Raw genomic sequence first — 21183 nt, forward strand, 5'->3', positions numbered from 1 at the left:
TTCCAATTTGGCAAAATACAAAGCTCAGAGTTGGGGGATTTTGTGTTTATTCTTTGTATCATGGCCAGGCACCCTAACTGCAGATGTGGCTTCCATTCACTTCTGTAATTATATTTTTTACTTTATCAATAAATTCAGTCGTGAAAAATGGAATATTCAGTATGTAAACTAAACCTCATCCTGCAACAAAAAAACACTACAGGAAAATGAAAGGAACCTGATTTTTAATCTTTGTGATTGATGAAAAAGTACATATGGTAGTTCTATTCTTCGTAAAAAAAGATGTTAAAGCATCTAAAACAAATTATTTTAAAATTCTATCAATGTCCACATATTTTTCAAAGCGCGAGATTCTAGAATTCAGGAATATAAATGCACTTCTGAATCATGCAAGTAATTGACAGCGGGGTCTGAAATTCCTCAGGTTTTATCCTAAGCTTAATCACACATTGGACTGCAGTTGTAATTGAAGATGTCAGTGCACAGTAAGTGATAATCCGTAATACCCTGCTGCTATCATTACTGGAAGCCATGTGTATTCTGTTAGGGTAATATTTATTTACATCAGCCATACATTATAAACTGCTAAATGTGCTTCAATAGACTTTCCCGATTTAATGTTCCCTAGATGATTTTCAGTTTATGTTTAATTCTATTTTTCCTCTTCAAAGTGACCGGCATAATATTTAGGGTTTCAAATTGCACTTATTTCTCGTAAGAGAATGCATATCCAATTATATGCTGCTGCCGCGTCTTTCACTTCTACTGCATTTCGTCGAAATGAAATGTTTTTGTTTTTCTCTTCCCGTGGCTGATTGTTCTGTCTTCGGACTGAGGATAAGAAAGGCTGCTGAGTCTTCTAAAACTAAAGTATATTTCCTCCCTTCTTTGTGCATTTTACTGGAGTTTAACAGTTTAATGTAGTAGAAATCAGATTTGGTGTGTATTTTTACACAAAATCAAATTGCAAAGGCGCCACCCCAGCACTTCACCCTCCTTCCAAATGCTAAGGAGGATAAGATTCCACCATCAGTTCTCACCGCAGTTAAGCATTCTTACAGGAAAGCCCTTCCTGTAAAGCGGAGATTGTACTTTCCAACTCAGGAATCATTTGCTGTAAATGCTGGTCCACTTCCTGAACAGAGAAATACACAGTGTTACTTACTTTGATTTTTTATTTAGGATATGGGCAATTTTATCATTTTTTTAGTTCCAACCTCTACAGCTCAAGTATGTGGGAAACACAGTGGTAAAGACAATATTTGACTTATTTGGCAAAAACTCTGTGTAATGTTGCGGAATCTGTATAAATAAAGGAATTATTATTTTACCAAATCACATTTAGATCAGTAGCTGTTTACAAACATTACAATAGCTTTAATCATTTCATTACATGTATACTGTTAGAATCTACTACTAGAATCATCAAACTGATTCAAGTTTTTATCAATTAATATTTGAAATTTATATCCTAAATACAATGACTTTTCATCAACATTTGGCAGATTTGCATTCGTATATACTACTTAATAGATGGATTCACACTTGTTTCAGAACTAACCAACTTGACTAGGTTGGATATTTCTTTCAATGGAATTTAAAGGCAGACATGAGAGACTGGATATAAGACCATAGGATTTAAGATGTTATAATATTCTTTGAATTATTGTTGACTTATGTAATGAAAACTGACCCATATTGAATTATCTTTTCATTTGCTATAAAAGTCTTATATTTTTACTGTTCAAACTCCTCAGATATTAGAATATACATAAATTAGAATATCATTAAAACATTTTTTTTACAGTAATTCAATTCAAAAATGGAAACTCATATATTATATAGTCATTACAAACAGAGTGAACTTTCTCAAGCCTTTATGTTAATGTTGATGATTATGGCTTACAGCCAATGAAACCCCAAAAATCATCTCAGAAAATTAGACCAACTGTTTGAACAAACATTTTTTGAACAACGAAATGTTGGCCAAATAGTACAGTAAATGCACTCAATACCTGGCCAGGGCTCCTTTTGGATGGATGACTGCATAAATGTGGCGTGGCATGGAGGCGATCAGCCAAGTGCAGTTTGTCTGTGAAGTGTGTAGAGCGTGCCAGATTCATGAATTGTGGCGCATGGTCTTCATGAATCTGGCACCCCCTGCACTGCTCTGGAAGTGTTCACAATTTTTTTATTAGTGCACTTTGTTCATGCTGCAGAATTGTTGCGCACGGTCCGACTAAGCAGTTACTCGTCCCTTTTGGTACACATTTTTAATGTCTTGTCAGACACAGTGCAGCCGCAACACAAAACTAGCGCAGACACTTCATAAATACATGTGCAAGCAGTTTGCACATTCTTTCTAGTGCAAAGTCAGAAAGAAAACTGATGCAAACACTTTAATTAACGTGGGCCATTGACTTTTGAGTTTTTTGGGCAACCGTGCGCGCCTACAGAGGAAGTGCCGGAGAGCCGTGCGCACGGTCGCTTGCTTGGTGCGCTGTGCACGTACCACCATCCGCCGAAGCAGCTTCAGATATAAACAAAAAGTGTTGAAACCGCGATACAGCGGTTTAGGGCAATAACGAAAGTAAGCTCAGGCATCAGCTCACCCTGAGCTGGTGCTAGGTATTTGCAGCTTACACCTACCATTTCAAGTTGTAGGTTTCCTTTAAGGTCTTTTTATAGATAATCAAACATGTTGCTACTTAAACGCAATAATATGTATGAGTTGGACAACCCTTTCATTCAATGAAAAACATTGGGGCACATTTACAAAGGGCTTTATGCCGCACTTTAGTCGGACTATTCACGTTCTTTATGACTAAAGCGGCTTACACATGTATTTAAGAAGTGTGTGCGCTGTGATTTTGGCGCACGCGATCCTTTTGTGGCGCAGCTGTGCTGGCTTCCATGTGGCACAATTTAGGGGGCGTGCCGTCGGACGTTCCAACTGATTTAGATTGCACACTGTATTTAACTTTTGAATTGTGTCGCATGACCTATGTTAAAGGTGCACCACAAAAAGATGGTGAACTCATGAACTCGAGCGGCATTGCAAGTAAATGTGCCCCATTATTGCTATATATTCTTTGTCAAGAACTGACAAGATAAGTATTTTTCATCAATATTGGTAAAATATGTTTTAAATTCTTTTAAAGCTTTTTTTTTCTGCTAGAGACTTAAGAAGAGAGGTTTAAGGAGAACAAATATGTCTACTACAACAACAACCGTTCAGATGTATTGTATAATTCTTGTCTCTCTATAGAATAACCCTATACTCTAGTTGTTTGCTAATAATTGAAAAAGTGATTCTCTAAGATGCCACTTCAGAGTTAAAATAACTATACAAGGTACCATTGTGCCACATACATATGTGAGTCAAAGGAAATCATTTTTGACACAACACCCATCTGGATAAGTGCCTAAAGAATTTTTCTCCTTTTAACAAGAATAAGAGTTTAAAATCTGTTTTTTTTTTATTCAGACATATTCTATAATGTTAGCAGGGAGATGTAGTAAGTTCTGCACTGGGAAAGCATTTGGTTTTCCTTTGTGATTTTTTTCCTTTTCAATCTCCTGTTGTTTTCTATCAAACTAAAGGTCAAGTGAAACACTTTTGTTAGGAACAGTCAAGTACTAACATTGGGAATGGCCGCTGTACGCAAAGGTTCCTTAACCCTTTGAGAGAAGTTCCTTAAAGAGCATCTGTCATGGAAATGCTGTTTTTGTATTTGCGTGTCATTTACGAATTAAATACTTGTTTTTTGGTAGAACTATTTTCTTAAAACACATCTTGATTTCCTATGCTTAGTTTTTTTTACTAGTTTATTAGTTTTAGTTTGTTAAGATATACTGTAGCTCATAGACTCATATAGAGATAGAGATAGACCTTAGACTTATTTGCAAGTAAACTGTGAAAAAGATTACAAAATATGTTTAGGGTCCCAAATCGACTTTTATGAGGGCTGTGGGGGGAAAAGGCAAAAAAAAAAAAAAAACTTTTATACTCGCCTAGATGTGAATCTGATGAGGCACATCAAACTCAGACCTCTTGTGCTGAGGCAAGTGAAGCCAGGATGGAGGGATCGAGGATGGAGGTGAGTATAAAGTTTGGGGTTTTTCTGGCACACACTTCAAAAATCATAAGGACCTGTAGGTGGTTTAGTGTCCAAAATTGCCATGACATGTTCCCTTTAACCCTTTCCTGAAAACGATCATTACAACTTGCCATTAGGAATGAATCAGATATTTTGACGTCTATAGAACTCCTCTTTCATCCTACAAGAGGTTAATTTTTCTCTGTGTCTTAAAATTTTATTTCACGTGTTCATACTTCTGTTATTAAAAAAAGACTCAGAAATCAATTCCTTGACGTTATAATCCATGTATGTTACACATGAGACACTGTTGTGACATCCCCAAAGACAGCCATTTATATCTCAGTAATGACAGCTTCCTCCAGATTCTATTAGTTATAGCCAAGCAATGGCATACAATGGCATGTGTCTGTGATAAACATCAGGCTTCAAAGTACAATGGTACAACACCAAACTAGAGAGGACTGATTCAAGAACAACATTGTTCTAACCTTCTGAAGGACAAGTAACCAAAAACATTGAATGTTGAACAGATTCACCAGTTTTTAAATGCCCCTACTTAGAAATAAAACATTTCCTCTCAGTAAACTAATTTTAACTTTATTAGATGTAGTCTCACATAATAAAGTACATTAAACATGTTATTACGAACAATCACCTTGTAAATGAACAATCACCTTAGAAATACTGATTGACAACACAAGAAATAAGAAAATGCTATCTAAAGGAATACATACCAATAAAAAACAAGCTTCTATAACTATGAGGGTTTATGCTAACAGGTCCCGGATTGCCCACTTTAGATTTATGGCCAGTGGCCCATCTTTCTAAGCCCGTGCCATAACTTTTTTACAAAACAGCTTTTAGAGGGTTGTCCAAGTGATCAAACAATCCAATGCCTGGTCCCTTGCTGCAAGCAACTGCAGGGGGACCTGGGTAGAAGACAGAAGGAGTAGTTAACTACTTTATCTAATACTGATAAGAGAATGATAATACACCATATACTGGTGTAAGGAGGCTGCTACCCCAGTTACAGTGGAAAAGTAAAATGTAAGGAAAAATAAATCTCTGAAAGGACCACTATGACCTTAGAGGGAAATAAAGTAAAATATTACAATGTAAACAATACATGCTTTTTACCATTCAATACAATCAGCTTTCGTGTTTTAAAGTTCGTTTCAATAGTAACTATTAAGACTAGAGATGATTGGACCCAAACTTTCTGCTTTCCCTGGCCAACTAGCTATGGCTCTGATTGGCCAAGGGTACACTTCTATGTAATGGCCATGGTTGTCAATTTGCTCAGTTGGCTGTTAGACCACTAATTCAGCAATATGTCCAGGTCTTGAAGGACACACCCAAACCCCTAACACAAACGAAAAATATTGGTCTGCTCATCTCTAATAAAACCCAAACATTAATAAGATAAGAATCTTATATTTCTCTAGAAATAAATGCCACAAAAATCACTAGCCTAACAAATAAAAAAGTAGACCCATGAAATGCAGATGTGCAAAAACTTGAAAATTGTGTCTGCTCCTGAAGGCTCAGTTATCCTGGTCCTGACCCGGTTACAATGCAATATACACTCACCGGCCACTTTATTAGGTACACCTGTCCAACTGCTCGTTAACACTTAATTTCTAATCAGCCAATCACATGGCGGCAACTCAGTGCATTTAGGCACGTAGACATGGTCAAGACAATCTCCTGCAGTTAAAACCGAGCATCAGTATGGGAAAGAAAGGTGATTTGAGTGCCTTTGAAAGTAGCATGGTTGTTGGTGCCAGAAGGGTGGTCTAAGTATTTCAGAAACTGCTGATCTACTGGGATTTTCACGCACAACCATCTCTAGGGTTTACAGAGAATGATCCGAAAAAGAAAAAACATCCAGTGAGCGGCAGTTCTGTGGGCGGAAATGCCTTGTTGATGCCAGAGGTCAGAGGAGAATTGGCAGACTGGTTCGAGCTGATAGAAAGGCAACAGTGACTCAAATCGCCACCCGTTACAACCAAGGTAGGCAGAAGAGCATCTCTGAACGCACAGTACGTTGAACTTTGAGGCAGATGGGCTACAGCAGCAGAAGACCACACCGGGTGCCACTCCTTTCAGCTAAGAACAGGAAACTGAGGCTACAATTTGCACAATTGTAGAAGATTGGAAAAATGTTGCCTGGTCTGATGAGTCTCGATTTCTGCTGCGACATTCGGATGGTAGGGTCAGAATTTGGCGTCAACAACATGAAAGCATGGATCCATCCTGCCTTGTATCAACGGTTCAGGCTGGTGGTGTCATGGTGTGGGGAATATTTTCTTGGCACTCTTTGGGCCCCTTGGTACCAATTGAGCATCGTTGCAACGCCACAGCCAGAGCCGGATCATCATTGGCGTTATTGGAGCGCTAGCGCCGGGCCCCCGGATCCGGATTTGTTGTTTGGGGGCCCCCGGCCTGGCGCTCCAATAGCGCCAATGTTCAGTCTCCTGCTGGGCCCCAACCCTGTATTTGGCAGTCGGGCAGGGGCCTCCGTCCGTCCGGACAGGAAGCTCCTGCCCGTCCCTGTATAGTGCTCGATGCGGCCGTTTCCGGCCGCTCGAGCACTATTACTGGAGCGATGTGGCCGGAATACAACCCCGGCGCACATCGCTCCAGGAACTAGGCTGCGCGGCCGCGTGATGACGTCATCACGCGGCCGCGCACCCCTTCCTGCCCGGACGCGGCAAGAAGATAGAAGCTGCGGAGCCAGAGGTGAGTAGAAGTTTTTTTTTTTTTTTTTTTAAATCAAACAGCAGTAAAAACATGGTGGGGGCTTGTATAAAAGCATTCATTTGGGATTTGGTGGTCGGAGGGAAGAACATGAAATAATTTATTGTGGTGGGCAGCATATCATATAATATATAATTCATTGTGTGGGGGGGCAGCATATCATATAATATATAATTCATTGTGTGGGGGGCATCGTATCATATAATTCATTGTGTGGGGGGCAGCATATCATATAATTCATTGTGTGTGGGGGCAGCATATCATATAATTCATTGTGTGGGGGGGCAGCATATCATATAATTCATTGTGTGTGGGGGCAGCATATCATATAATTCATTGTGTGGGGGGGGCAGCATATCATATAATTCATTGTGTGGGGGGGCAGCATATCATATAATTCATCATGGGGGGCAGCATATCATATAATTCATTGTGTGGGGGGGCAGCGTATCATATAATTCATTGTGTGTGGGGGCAGCATATCATATAATTCATTGTGTGTGGGGGCAGCATATCATATAATTCATTGTGGGGGGGCAGCATATCATATAATTCATTGTGGGGGGGCAGCATATCATATAATTCATTGTGGGGGGGGCAGCATATCATATAATTCATTGTGTGGGGGGCAGCATATCATAAAATTCATTGTGTGGGGGGGCAGCATATCATATAATTCATTGTGGGGGGGCAGCATATCATATAATTCATTGTGTGTGGGGGCAGCATATCATATAATTTATTGTGTGGGGGGGGCAGCATATCATATAATTCATTGTGGGGGGGGCAGCATATCATAAAATTCATTGTGTGGGGGGCAGCATATCATATAATTCATTGTGTGGGGGGCAGCATATCATATAATTCATTGTGTGTGGGGGCAGCATATCATATAATATATAATTCATTGTGTGGGGGGGCAGCATATCATATAATTCATTGTGTGAGGGGGCAGCATATCAAATAATTCATCGTGGGGGGGCAGCATATCATATAATTCATTGTGTGTGGGGGCAGCATATCATATAATATATAATTCATTGTGTGGGGGGGCAGCATATATAATTCATTGTGTGGGGGGGCAGCATATCATATAATTCATTGTGGGGGGGCAGCATATCATATAATTCATCGTGGGGGGGCAGCATATCATATAATTCATTGTAGGGGCAGCATATCATATAATTCATTGTGTGTGGGGGCAGCATATCATATAATATATAATTCATTGTGTGGGGGGGCAGCATATATAATTCATTGTGTGGGGGGGCAGCATATCATATAATTCATCGTGGGGGGGCAGCATATCATATAATTCATCGTGGGGGGGCAGCATATCATATAATTCATTGTGGGGGCAGCATATCATATAATTTATTGTGTGGGGGGGGCAGCATATCATATAATTCATTGTGTGGGGGGCAGCATATCATATAATTCATTGTGTGGGGGGGCAGCATATCATATAATTCATTGTGTGGGGGGGCAGCATATCATATAATTCATCGTGGGGGGGCAGCATATCATATAATTCATTGTGGGGGGGGGCAGCATATCATATAATTTATTGTGTGGGGGGGCAGCATATCATATAATTCATTGTGGGGGGGCAGCATATCAAATATTCATTGTGGGGGGACATATCAAATAATTTTGTATTAGTATTCCAGTATTCATTCTAGTATATTAGATTCTTAGTGGAGTGGTTAAGCATTTATCAAGAGGGATCACAAATAGTTCACAAGGCGAGGGGGGGGGCAGTATATTAGATAATTCATTGATGGGGGCAGTACATTAAGTAAATGTATTTTAAATAATTACTTGAGGTGACCAGCATCTAAAATTCATGGGGCACCACCGTATAATAGAGAGGGCTATAAATAGGTAAATTAATTAATTAAAGGGGGCAATAAAAATTAAGTCATTAATTGGGGGGGCAACATATATACCGCATATACCCGTGTATAAGCCGAGTTTTTCCAGCACAAAAAAATGTGCTGAAAAACCTCACCTCGGCTTATACACAAGTCAATTCAAAGAAATAACCGTAATACTCACCTTCCAGCGCCCAGATCCTTGGCGCAGCTCCTCATCCTCAGCGCGGCTTCTCTTCTTTCTTCTCTATCTCTTCTCTATCCATCAGAGTCGTGTCCATGCGACCTGCCGGCTGGCGCAAACTATGATGCGGCAGTGTCGTCGCATCATAGTGTGCACCGGCCAGCAGATCGCATGGACACGACTCTGACGGCTGTTACAGCAAATAGAAGAAAAAAGAGGAGCCGCGCCAAGGATTGGGAGTGAGTGAGTATCGCCGGACGGTGAGAATTAAGTTTTTTTTTTAATGTACTTGGCATACAGGGGGCTGGCTATATACTATATGGGGCTTGCTGGCTGTATACTACATGGGGCTGGCTGTATACTACATGGCGCAGGCTGTATACTACATGGGGACTGGCTGCGATACTACATGGGCCTGGCTGTATACTACAGGGGGCTGGCTGTATACTACATGGGCCTGGCTGTATACTACAGGGGGCTGGCTGTATACTACATGGGCCTGGCTGTATACTACAGGGGGCTGGCTGTATACTACAGGGGGCTGGCTGTATACTACATGGCGCAGGCTGTATACTACATGGGGACTGGCTGCGATACTACATGGGCCTGGCTGTATACTACAGGGGGCTGGCTGTATACTACATGGGCCTGGCTGTATACTACAGGGGGCTGGCTGTATACTACAGGGGGCTGGCTGTATACTACAGGGGGCTGGCTGGATGTATACTACATGGGGACTGGCTGTATACTACTGGGGGCTGGCTGGCTGTATAATACAGGTAGTTGGCTGGATGTATACTACATTGGGGGCTGGCTGTGTACTATATACTGTATATATGATATATGTGGGGGCACAGTGTGGTCAGTTGTGATGTGAGGGGTATATATGATATATGTGGGGGCACAGTGAGGTCAGTTGTGGTGTGAGGGGTATATATGATATATGTGGGGGCACAGTGTGGTCAGTTGTGGTGTGAGGGGTATATTTGATATATGTGGAGGCACAGTGTGGTCAGTAGTGTGAGGAGTATATATGATATATGTGGGGGCACAGTGTGGTCAGCTGTGGTGTGAGGGGTATATATGATATATGTGGGGGTACAGTGTGGTCAGTTGTGGTGTGAGGGGTATATATGATATATGTGGGGGCACAGTGTGGTCAGTAGTGTGAGGGGTATATATGATATATGTGGAGGCACAGTGTGGTCAGTAGTGTGAGGAGTATATATGATATATGTGGGGGCGCAGTGTGGCCAGTTGTGGTCTGAGGGGTATATATGATATATGTGGAGGCACAGTGTGGTCAGTTGTGGTGTGAGGGGTATATATGATATATGTGGGGCACAGTGTGGTCAGTTGTGGTGTGAGGGGTATATATGATATATGTGGGGGCACAGTGTGGTCAGTTGTGGTGTGAGGGGTATATATGATATATGTGGGGGGCACAGTGTGGCCAGTTGTGGTGTGAGGGGTATATATGATATATGTGGGGGGCACAGTGTGGCCAGTTGTGGTGTGAGGGGTATATATGATATATGTGGGGGCACAGTGTGGTCAGTTGTGGTATGAGGGGTATATATGATAAATGTGGGGGCACAGTGTGCTCAGTTGTGGTATGAGGGGTATATATGATAAATGTGGGGGTACAGTGTGGTCATTTTTGTATTTGAGGGTCAGGTGTAAGGAGTATATAGGATGATGCCAACCATGTCTGTTTTATAAACCTGCAGAGATGAGTCACGGCTGGAAGAAGCCTCATGGAAGATCAGAAAGAAGGGAAGAGACAACATGAGGGACGTCACCTGTAAGTGATTGGATGACACTGCGGCCTCTATGCAGGACTGGTATATACTACTATATGGTCACTATATGGTGGTATATACTGGTCTGTGTGTGTAGGTTATTACATAGTATTGCAGTATTATCCAGTTATTATGTAGTGGTAATAATCATGATGTAATGTTATTATTTGGGCTTGTACAGAGGTGCTATTAGTGATATTGTCCTCCGCTCGGTGGTGTGTGTATAATAACAATATGGCGGTAAAGATCATCAATAAATGGAGTTTATATGTGGTAAATTATTGGTAATACCGGTCTGTGTATAGAGTCTTGTGCTCATTATCAGGATGTTGGTATTATCTTTATGTTGTGGTGATGCTGTGTGCTGCATTTTGGAGGGATCATTTATAAATAGATGCGCTATTGTTTGGAATACTGGTCTTATGGTACTTTTAATTGGTAACAGTATTGTGGTATCATTATTTTATAATAGTATTTTTTGGTTTCTAATATCTCTAGAGCTTTGAAACAGTATAACTATGTGATATCTTTTTACTTATATTGTTGTGGTAGGGGGCCCCACGTCGGCTGCATAGCTGGGGGGCCCCATCCTAAATGAGGTGCTCCATACCACTGAGACCCTTAATCTGGCCCTGGCCACAGCCTACCTGAGTATTGTTGCTGACCATGTCCATCCCTATATGACCACAATGTACCCAACATCTGATGGCTACTTTCAGCAGGATAATGCGCCATGTCATAAAGCAGGAATCATCTCAGACTGGTTTCTTGAACATGACAATGAGGTCACTGTACTCAAATGGCCTCCACAGTCACCAGATCTCAATCCAATAGAGCATCTTTGGGATGTGGTGGAACGGGAGATTCGCATCATGGATGTGCAGCTGACAAATCTGCAGCAACTGTGTGATACCATCATGTCAATATGGACCAAAATCTCTGAGGAATGCTTCCAGCACCTTGTTGAATCTATGCCATGAAGAATTGAGGCAGTTCTGAAGGCAAAAGAGGGTCCAACCCGTTACTAGCATGGTGTACCTAATAAAGTGGCCGGTGAGTATACTAGGAAGGCTAATTCAACAATTCCGGAGGCATCATATAGGTGCAATAATGGTCAAAAATATATCATATGCATTGCATGTACTGGTTTATTAATCATCTTTCCCTCGGGTATGTACCGTTATAAACCAAATACAATTTTGTTGGTTTTCACTTTTGTGTATTGTATATTCATTATGACTGGATTAATTGTATTTTACACTTTTAGCATGGACTTTATTTTAACACAAAATAAAATGATTATATTTTATTTTTGTATAAATTGTAGGACAGACAGCTTCCCTCCTTTGTTCTACAGGTTATATGACACACTGTAAATGTAGTGGGCACATACCGTGGAATATGTTGGCACTGGGTAAATAAAGCTGACATCACCGGGTGCCATACAAAGCCTGCTGGGCCAGGTCAGACACTCAGTTTTGATAAATGTGCTGTACAGCTTCAAGATCTGAATAAACATAAATATGATGAAATTACCCGGTGTAACTAAATTTCCTTTAATCTTCCTAATCTTTTTTCTATGCTGAAAAGAGGAAGAATGGTTTATGCCTTTTAGAGAACTAGGCTTTTTGGATCTATTGATTCAGCCTCACAACTGCTCCATTTCTGTCTCTGAAGACAGAAGTGCTGGCTGGGGTTTACATTGTACTGGGATAGAGAGGCAAATATTAACAATGACGATCAATAAATCTTTATGTTCACTAAAAACCAAATCTATTTTTGTACAGTTACATAACTTAAGTGGATTCTGCTTTTATCTATGTTTTCAAAGGAGCAATGTAGTTAAACATAAAACAGACTGATCCCAGATATAAATGTACTACAAAGTAGGAAGGTACTCCATGAGATAGAAGGTTCAGCTACCGTCCTAATTACATTTAGCAACAATGAACCATTATTTCAACTCTGCTGGAGGAAATTTCAGGAAAAGAGTCAAGTGTTTTCTAACAGAACACCAGTTCTAATGCTTTTCATACTTAGTTGAAGTTTTGTACCATGTTAGTCATCTGTGCTCTACAAATTTCTGTAAGAGACTAAGAAGTAATAAACTTCGGTTAGAGAGATATGAACTTTTAAAGTTTCATAGGTTTGTTCCGTTTTTTTTATGTACGGTGCATGAATTCCGGAAAACTATTTTTCCTATTCAAGAAAAAGCATAGTGACATTGTTATATACGATAATGTGAAGTGCAAAGGCCAATCCACCACTGCCTAATAGTAGTTATTATATGTGATACTGTGATGTGGAATGGTCAGTCCACTACTGCCTAATAGTAGTTATTATATGTGATACTGTGATGAGGAATGGTCAGTCCACCACTGCCTAATAGTAGTTATTATATGTGATACTGTGATGAGGAATGGTCAGTCCACCACTGCCTAATAGTAATTATTATATGTGATACTGTGATGAGGAATGGTCAGTCCACCACTGCCTAATAGTAATTATTATATGTGATACTGTGATGAGGAATGGTCAGTCCACCACTGCCTAATAGTAATTATTATATGTGATACTGTGATGTGGAATGGTCAGTCCACCACTGCCTAATAGTAGTTATTATATGTGATACTGTGATGTGGAATGGTCAGTCCACTACTGCCTAATAGTGATTGTTATATATGATACTGTGATGTGGAATAGCCCATCCACCACTGCCTAATAGTAATTATAATATGTGATACTGTGATGTGGAATGGTCAGTCCACTACTGCCTAATAGTAATTGTTATATGTGATACTGTAATGTGGAATGGTCAGTCCACTACTGCCTAATAGTAATTGTTATATGTGATACTGTAACGTGGAGTGGTCAGTCCACCACTGCCTAATAGTAATTATATGTGAGACTGTGATGTGGAATAGCCCATCCACTACGCCCTAATAGTAATTGTTATATGTGAAACTGTGATGTGGAATGGTCAGTCCACCACTGCCTAATAGTAATTATTATATGTGATACTGTGATGTGGAATAGCCCATCCACTAGTGCCTGATAGTAATTATTATATGTGATACTGTGATGTGGAATGGTCAGTCCACCAATGCCTAATAGTAATTGTTATATGTGATACTGTGATGTGGAATGGTCAGTCCACCACTGCCTAATAGTAATTATTATATGTGATACTGTGATGTGGAATGGTCAGTCCACTACTGCCTAATAGTAATTGTTATATGATATACTATGAGGTGGAATAGCCCATCCACTTCTGCCTAATAGTAAATGTTACATGTGATACTGTGATGTGGAATGGTCAGTCTGCCACGGCTATTAGTAATTGTTATATGTGATACTGTGATATGGAATGGCCAATCCACCACTGCCTAATAGTAATTGTTATATGTGATACTGTGATGTGGAATAGCCCATCCACTACTGCCTAATAGTAATTGTTATATGTGATACTGTGATGTGGAATAGCCCATCCACTACTGCCTAATAGTAACTGTTATATGTGATACTGTGATGTGGAATGGCCCATCCACCACTGCCTAATAGTAATTATTATATGTGATACTGTGATGTGGAATGGCCCATCCACCACTGCCTAATAGTAAACCAGCATTAATAAGGCAATATACGATCACTTTGAATTTGATTTTTATTTTTTTACAATAAGGTCTAATTACATGATTTCCTCTAAGCCAAGGTTGCTATGGATGCAATACCCGTTTTGTGTTTTTTTTATGTCTTTCATTTAAATTTTGAACCCATTATATAGTTGCTTATGGAGAAAAGGGTGTTTTTAAAATGTTTTTTATGTATTTTCTTCATTTACTTATCTGGCCATTTTTTTACCGTCCTACTAGAGGACTTATACTTGGGATTCCATGATCCCTGTTACTATACATTGAGGCACTTCTGTACTGCAATATATTGTATCTGTCATATTAAACTGACAGTTTGCTTATTAGACCCAGTCTTAGGCTGTACCTAATAGGCTTCCTTCTGTAAGTGTCAGTCACAGAGTTCAGACCACCATCTGCCATAGGAGCCCCAAGACACCCACAATCGTGTTGCAGTGGGCTGGGGGATGGGGTTGCAAAGAAAACCCTGTTTCCTTTGTGCATCTCCTTAGCTTGTGAACAAGCTTGAACATGGCAGTTAGGAGGTTAAACTGACCTGCACAGAGAGATCTGGATGCAGAGCAGATGTAGCAGGGACCAGGATGTTTATAACGGTTATCACTAGGACAAGAATACTAGGACAAGTAACAAGCATACTCATTTTTGTCGTCAAGCAGTTAAGGGAGGCCTGCTATTTACTGAATTTTTGTTTCAGTAATTGTATTCTTTAGAGAAAAACAACACACATTGAGGCAGATTTACTTACCCGGCCCATTCGCGATCCAGCGGCGCGTTCTCTGCGCTGGATTCGGGTCCGGCCGGGATTTATGATGGCAGTTTCTCCGCCGTCCACCAGGTGGCGCTGCGGCGCTGAAATGCATCTGAATGCGCCGGAATACATCGAGCTGGACCAGGTGAAGGTAAGCGCGTCCCAAGCGACACATTTTCAGTTTTTAAATGCAGCGTTTTTTTTTAATACGTCGGGTTTTCGTTCGGCCACACCCCCCGATTTCCGTTGCGCGCATGCCGGTGCCGATGCGCCACAATCCGATCACGTGCGCCAAAATCCCTGGCAATTCAGGTGCAATCGCAAATCGGAAATATTCAGGTAACACGTCGGGAAAACGCGAATCGGGCCCTTAGTAAATGACCCCCATTGTTTAACTTAAAAAAAAAAAATCATCCAGTGAAGGGCATTGTGAACCTGATAGGAAGGGAAAATAGGAACAGAATTTCGGCAAGAAGAGGATAGCTTTAAAGGGGTTGTCTCATTTCTGTAAATAATTGATATGGTTTGTGTAAGGAAAAGTTATAAAGTATACTAATATATTTTCTGTATCAATTCCTCACCATATTCAAGATCTCTGCTTGCTATCATGCTCTAGAAAGATTCTCTATTTACTTCCATGTCACACAGGTAACTGGCAGTGATAATAATGGCTCGTGCACCTGCATGTCCATCACATGACCATGGTCAGATTTCTGTCCACTGGATGTAAACATTAAAGCTTTCTATAGAAAGATAGCAAGCAGAGATCCTTACACAAACCATATCAATTATTTGCTGAAAGTAGACAACCCCTTTAATGCATGAGGGTAGGCTGTATCTTCCTTTATATTTCTATATATATATATGTATGTATATATGTATAATTTTATAACTGGCAAATATTTATAAAGGTACGTCAGATAGACTTTTTCAACAGAGGATCCTCAAATGGGGTCAATGATTTCCAGTATTAATTCAGTGATACAGTCTTTGATACAGATACTTAAATAATTGAATTTTGTCTGCGAATTGCTCTAAAACAATTTTCAAGCTCAAGGATTCTCTCCAATTTAACTAAGAAAGAAAGTGGTAATATAATGCATTACTGTAGCCGAATTGTTCTCCTGGTCATGCAGGCATCAGTATTGGGTAGTTGATTACATATAGCTCCAAAATTGCTTCTATATCTGAACTTGATATTTGAACTTGATCAGGAGAATCTTTATCCTTCTGGAAAATTCTAATAGTCATTTTGAAGATCTCTGTGAAATTACACTCTGACTGCACCAACAAACTACTATGGAGTCAGAGGTGCTATTTGAACTTTACGGCTCAGTTGGCATTATTCAATTTGGTCTATTTTCAGAATTTCGGTGCTGAATTCTCTGGTTTCCAGTATAACATATATTTTTTTTTCAAATGGAATAGAGGATCGCAGATCTAACATGGAGAACTTTGAAGTCAATGATATATACATCATACTGGACTTCTTTTAAAAGTCAAATGTGCATTGTCTTGCAACACAAATTGAAAGTTAAATCCTGCGCTCAGTCCGAATCTGTCAGATCGTCTGATGGCCTGCCCCCTGATTTCTGTTGCATGAAAGCCTGCGCCAAAATCTGATCACGTGTGACACAATCCGCTGCTAAATACCTGTCAAAGATGCGCTAATCCCGAAAAACCATGAACAGTTCAACGAAAGAGCAATCCGCGGACCCTTAGTAAATAAGCCCCATAGTGATGTCATAGTAGAAGGATAATCAATACATTGACATTCTAGTCCAATTAGACACAGCAGATGTCTGCAATGATGTGCTGTATATTGCTTTATAATAAAACATACTAGTGCTGTGAAATTTTGAATGCTGCCTTCCTTTATCATCACTAACTGCTCCATATGAGTTGAAATGGGCCCCCTTTATTGAGGGGCCCCATAGATACAATGCCTTTACCTTGGTAGCTGCCCACTCTAGATGTAGAAATCGTTTCCAGATTCTAAAAGAAAATATATTTAAATACTACAATTTTTTCATGTCATATTGTGTTAGCAACCTAATCATAAGAATTACGTAAATCTGTGGATGTGAACAGTGTACCAACTTTTAAGTTCATTTAGGTCAGCCTATGATAGCTGATGCACCATATGTTTCGAGCCAGCGATGATGGATGATGTCCTCTGATACCCAGCCCTTAGTGGCTGCAAAGACTGAAGGCACACACATCTTATTTGGAGGTTTATCCCCAATAGAAAAGCAGTAATGATCAAGCTTGGAATTATAGGACAAAGATATAGAAACTCTGTGTTTCAGACAGTATATACAAGTTTTGTGATTATGTGTGATTTTATAAAATTGATTTCAAGAAATATTCATAGAGTAATTACAAATCTAAGTACATACAATTTGCTACCACTACCTTCCCCTACAAAAAGCAGCTGGGGAAGTTTCTCAAACTGTATGTGTATCCCCCCCTAGCTGTGCTACACTTCTCCTTTATTGAAAGAAGGATAAGTAATTCTGTTCCAGTGATAAGATCTGTTATTGGACTACTTATTCGTTTGTACTCTGTCTCTGCAGTGCCTACTATCATGGGGATTTGGTGTTAAAGGAAGTCTACCACCAGGCTCAAGGATTGTAAACCAAGCACACTTACATGCTGATGTGTGCCTCCTCTGCTCTTTTTTTAGCTGTTTAAACCCTAGTTTAAACCCTGTTTAAACCTTAGTTTAAAAGAATATGCAAATGAGCCTGAGGGGCTCAAGGCTCCATTGACATCTATGGAGCCCGATGCCCCTCAGGCTCATTTGCATACTTTTCCAAACCCATTTTCCCTAAACAAGGTCATAAGGTCATAAGAAAGTAAAAGAAAAGCAGATCCTGCCAGAGGGGGCAAACGCACTAGTATGTCAGTGCTTGGTTTACAAACCCTAATCCTGGTGGTAGATGTCCTTTAAGAAAATATTTGTAGCAAGTGTTAAATATGGGCATCTACTGTGTATAATGACCATTCATTATGGCACAGGAGTGGACACTAAACTCTTTGACGTGTGGATTGTGAGAAATATTTTTTTCAATGTTGAATGGGCTGTCAACAAAAAATACCACCATAACAATGAAAAGTAAGGGACATGTGCAAATATAATAAGTAGAAATTGCTAGGGGGTGCACTGCTATAGCCACCAATGCTCTTCCTCAAGCTAAAGGCCACTATGTAGGATTGCCTTTAGGTTTGTAGGTTTGCTTGTAGACTACAAGCTACTATCAGCTGGAGCTTTGGTGATGTACAGAGAAGTTGCTGTGTATTTATTTTTCCTATAATTTCCTTTCTGTAACTGGAAAAAGAAAATGAATTCAGATTGACAACAATAATAATCTTTATTTACAGAGGCATAACTACAGGGGTAGCAGCCATAGCAGCTGTTATGGGGCCCACAGTGTCAGTGGGTTGGTGTGAATATGCTATACGTATGCATTTGTGATGTGTATATGCTGTATGTCTTTGTATATGATGCATGGATATATATGGTAGTGTATGTATGTGTGTATATATGGAGTGTATATACTGTATATATTTTTTTAAGGGGTAAGTGGGGCCCCATCATGTTGCATAGCACTTTACACATCATATGGGACATATACAAATAAAATAAGACATTACAGAGTACAAACAGCTTACATACTATGAGGAATTTAATGAGAATTTCTGACATCTCTCCCTGTATAGCAGAAAGACAGGTATTTAGTCATTTAAAAACAAATCAAAAACATGTCAACTGGTCATTGCTAGTCCTAAACCTCCAAGGAGGGACACAATTCTGTTTAGTCATTGCTACATCTACATATTAAAACCAGTAGAAACAAAATCCATTCTAGTCTGATGTGATTCGAGATGGAGTAACATGAGGCACATGGACAAGTTTTACATCACATTACATTACACGCATGAAAATGAAGGTGATCCTATATGTGTAGTATGGAAAATTCTAATTATTTGTAGTTGTTTAAAAAGACATATACTATAGAGAGTGGTTTGAAAATGTTTAATATATGCATACATTGTATAGAAATCTATACATTAATATACATAGAAAACATGTGTTATTTAACCATTTACACTGTAGTATACATAATGACCGTTTCATGTGTGAATGCTCCCAGAACCTGTTCTCCTCACAAATAATAACAGTCACATAAATAGAGGAGATTGTGGTTATTGTTTGTGCTCCAGTTCTAGAATGACATCACTGGGTTACAGTTACAGTCGGGGCACATAATATTGTGCATTGGAAAGTAGCACAATAAAAAATCTGGTGCATCCTGAATCTTTGCTGTAATAAAGTAGCTGTTCATCTGTGGTCAGAGATCACCATAAAAGTCCTTGAGTTCCTTCACTTTATTTCACAGAAAGGTCATCAGACAGCTTTGCATCATCTAACTCTATCAATCAAGGCCCTCAACCACTGCTTTCTGCTGAAAGCCTTCCTGTTTGGCTCTGCCTTTCATAGACAGCTCAATAACTTGTCTGTGAAGCTGTGATAAATGTGGCATGTTCTCTTAAACTGCACCTTTAACGTTGGGCAGAATTTCAATACGCTCTTCCTTGTACGAAGCCGTTTGTGTTAGAGGCATGTTTATTTCCTTGAATTGGTCATTCGTCTTATCAGCGTGCTCATATTTTGCTCTTTTCTCTCTACAAAGTGTAAACGCTTGGAAATTTTTTCCATGGCAGCGCATCAATTAGGTGTGTTTTAGCCTGGAGATTTTTTATAAGGAAGTCTTCGGAGCCTTTGTAAAAACAGCTCACAATCGGGAGACTAATGTGGGCCATCTAATCCAAGTGCCTGCTATTAATGTTCGCAACAAATGGTACACATCAGGAAACATTGTTAAACGACAACTTTCTTTCTTTCTTCCAGCCATCTTCACTTTGATCAAAGCTAAAATGGGTTCAGTGTTGTTCTATCTGAACAGTTGTCAATATCTCTAAACCATCCCATTTTTGCTCAATTGTCTATCTCAGGAAGAAGGACTGAAATAGAGCTATTATAGCAAATGAATAACTTCTCACTCTGAGAAAGGATGGCTCTTTCAAATCAGGTTGGAGGTCAATGGCAGGGCAGGGCGTAAGAGCTCACATTGCAGCTGCCTGCAAATGAGGTGTACCTATACGTACAGCAGTGTATGCAGTGTGAAATACAGTGAGCACTTCTAGATATGTCCATGCAAATCACACACCTCAGCGCCCCAGATCTACAGGTATAATAAAGCACCAGAGGGAAATGGAAACCGAACCGATAACAGATGTGCTTACAGCAAAGACTGCATCATCTCTGCTGCTTTGCTTTCATCCACATCATCTACACTTTAAAAGAGAGGAAATAATAAGCACCATGATTATTAAAGTAAAATGACTGTATTTCTGTAAGACCTATCTACCTATCAGCTAGCACCTGTTAGCGTCCCTCAAGCTTCTGCAAATATTTTTTATTTTATCACTAATGGAGCATCTTGTTCTAGAAACTGTTATTAGTCATGAAAATTGTTCGATGAGTTGACTATTAGCATCAACAGTTTCTTCTCTTCTCTGTATATGTATAATATAACTGCACCACCTCTGTTTAATGCCCTGTCTCCTAAACCATTTTCCGTTTTATGCTCCCCTACTTTTTCAAACCCATTTTTTCAATTTACAGAGCTGTATGAGCACTTCTTCTGTATGAGCCTCACAATTTGTACTTTGTAGTGGTGCCATTTAATATTTTATGCCATGTACTAATTCTAAGGGCAGTAAATTGACTAATTACAACATTTGTGCCATTTTATTGTAGGCTTTGTTTTTATGGTTTTCAGTTCTGTTCAATTGACATCTCCCCTTTTACTGTTTGAGCCAGTATGATCACGTTAATACCAAATTTATGTTGTTTTTATTATGTTTTTATATATATAACTATAATATATAACTTTTTCATACTTTGGCATTGGAACTGTATAAGGTTTCATTTGTTTTGTAGAAGAAGCTGACATTTCTATTGAAACTTTAGTAATTGTAGGACCCTTTTATTC

General features: G+C 39.6%; 1 protein-coding gene across 6 annotated transcripts in view; it reads left to right on the forward strand.

Moving 5' to 3' along the window:
• WDR72 (WD repeat domain 72) overlaps positions 1 to 21183 on the forward strand; it is a 135826-nt gene that overhangs the window by 96149 nt on the left and 18494 nt on the right. The gene's annotated exons all lie outside the window — the stretch shown is intronic.

Source organism: Engystomops pustulosus, chromosome 4 (genome assembly GCF_040894005.1).
Source record: "Engystomops pustulosus chromosome 4, aEngPut4.maternal, whole genome shotgun sequence".
In the NCBI taxonomy this organism is placed as follows: Eukaryota; Metazoa; Chordata; class Amphibia; order Anura; family Leptodactylidae; genus Engystomops; species Engystomops pustulosus.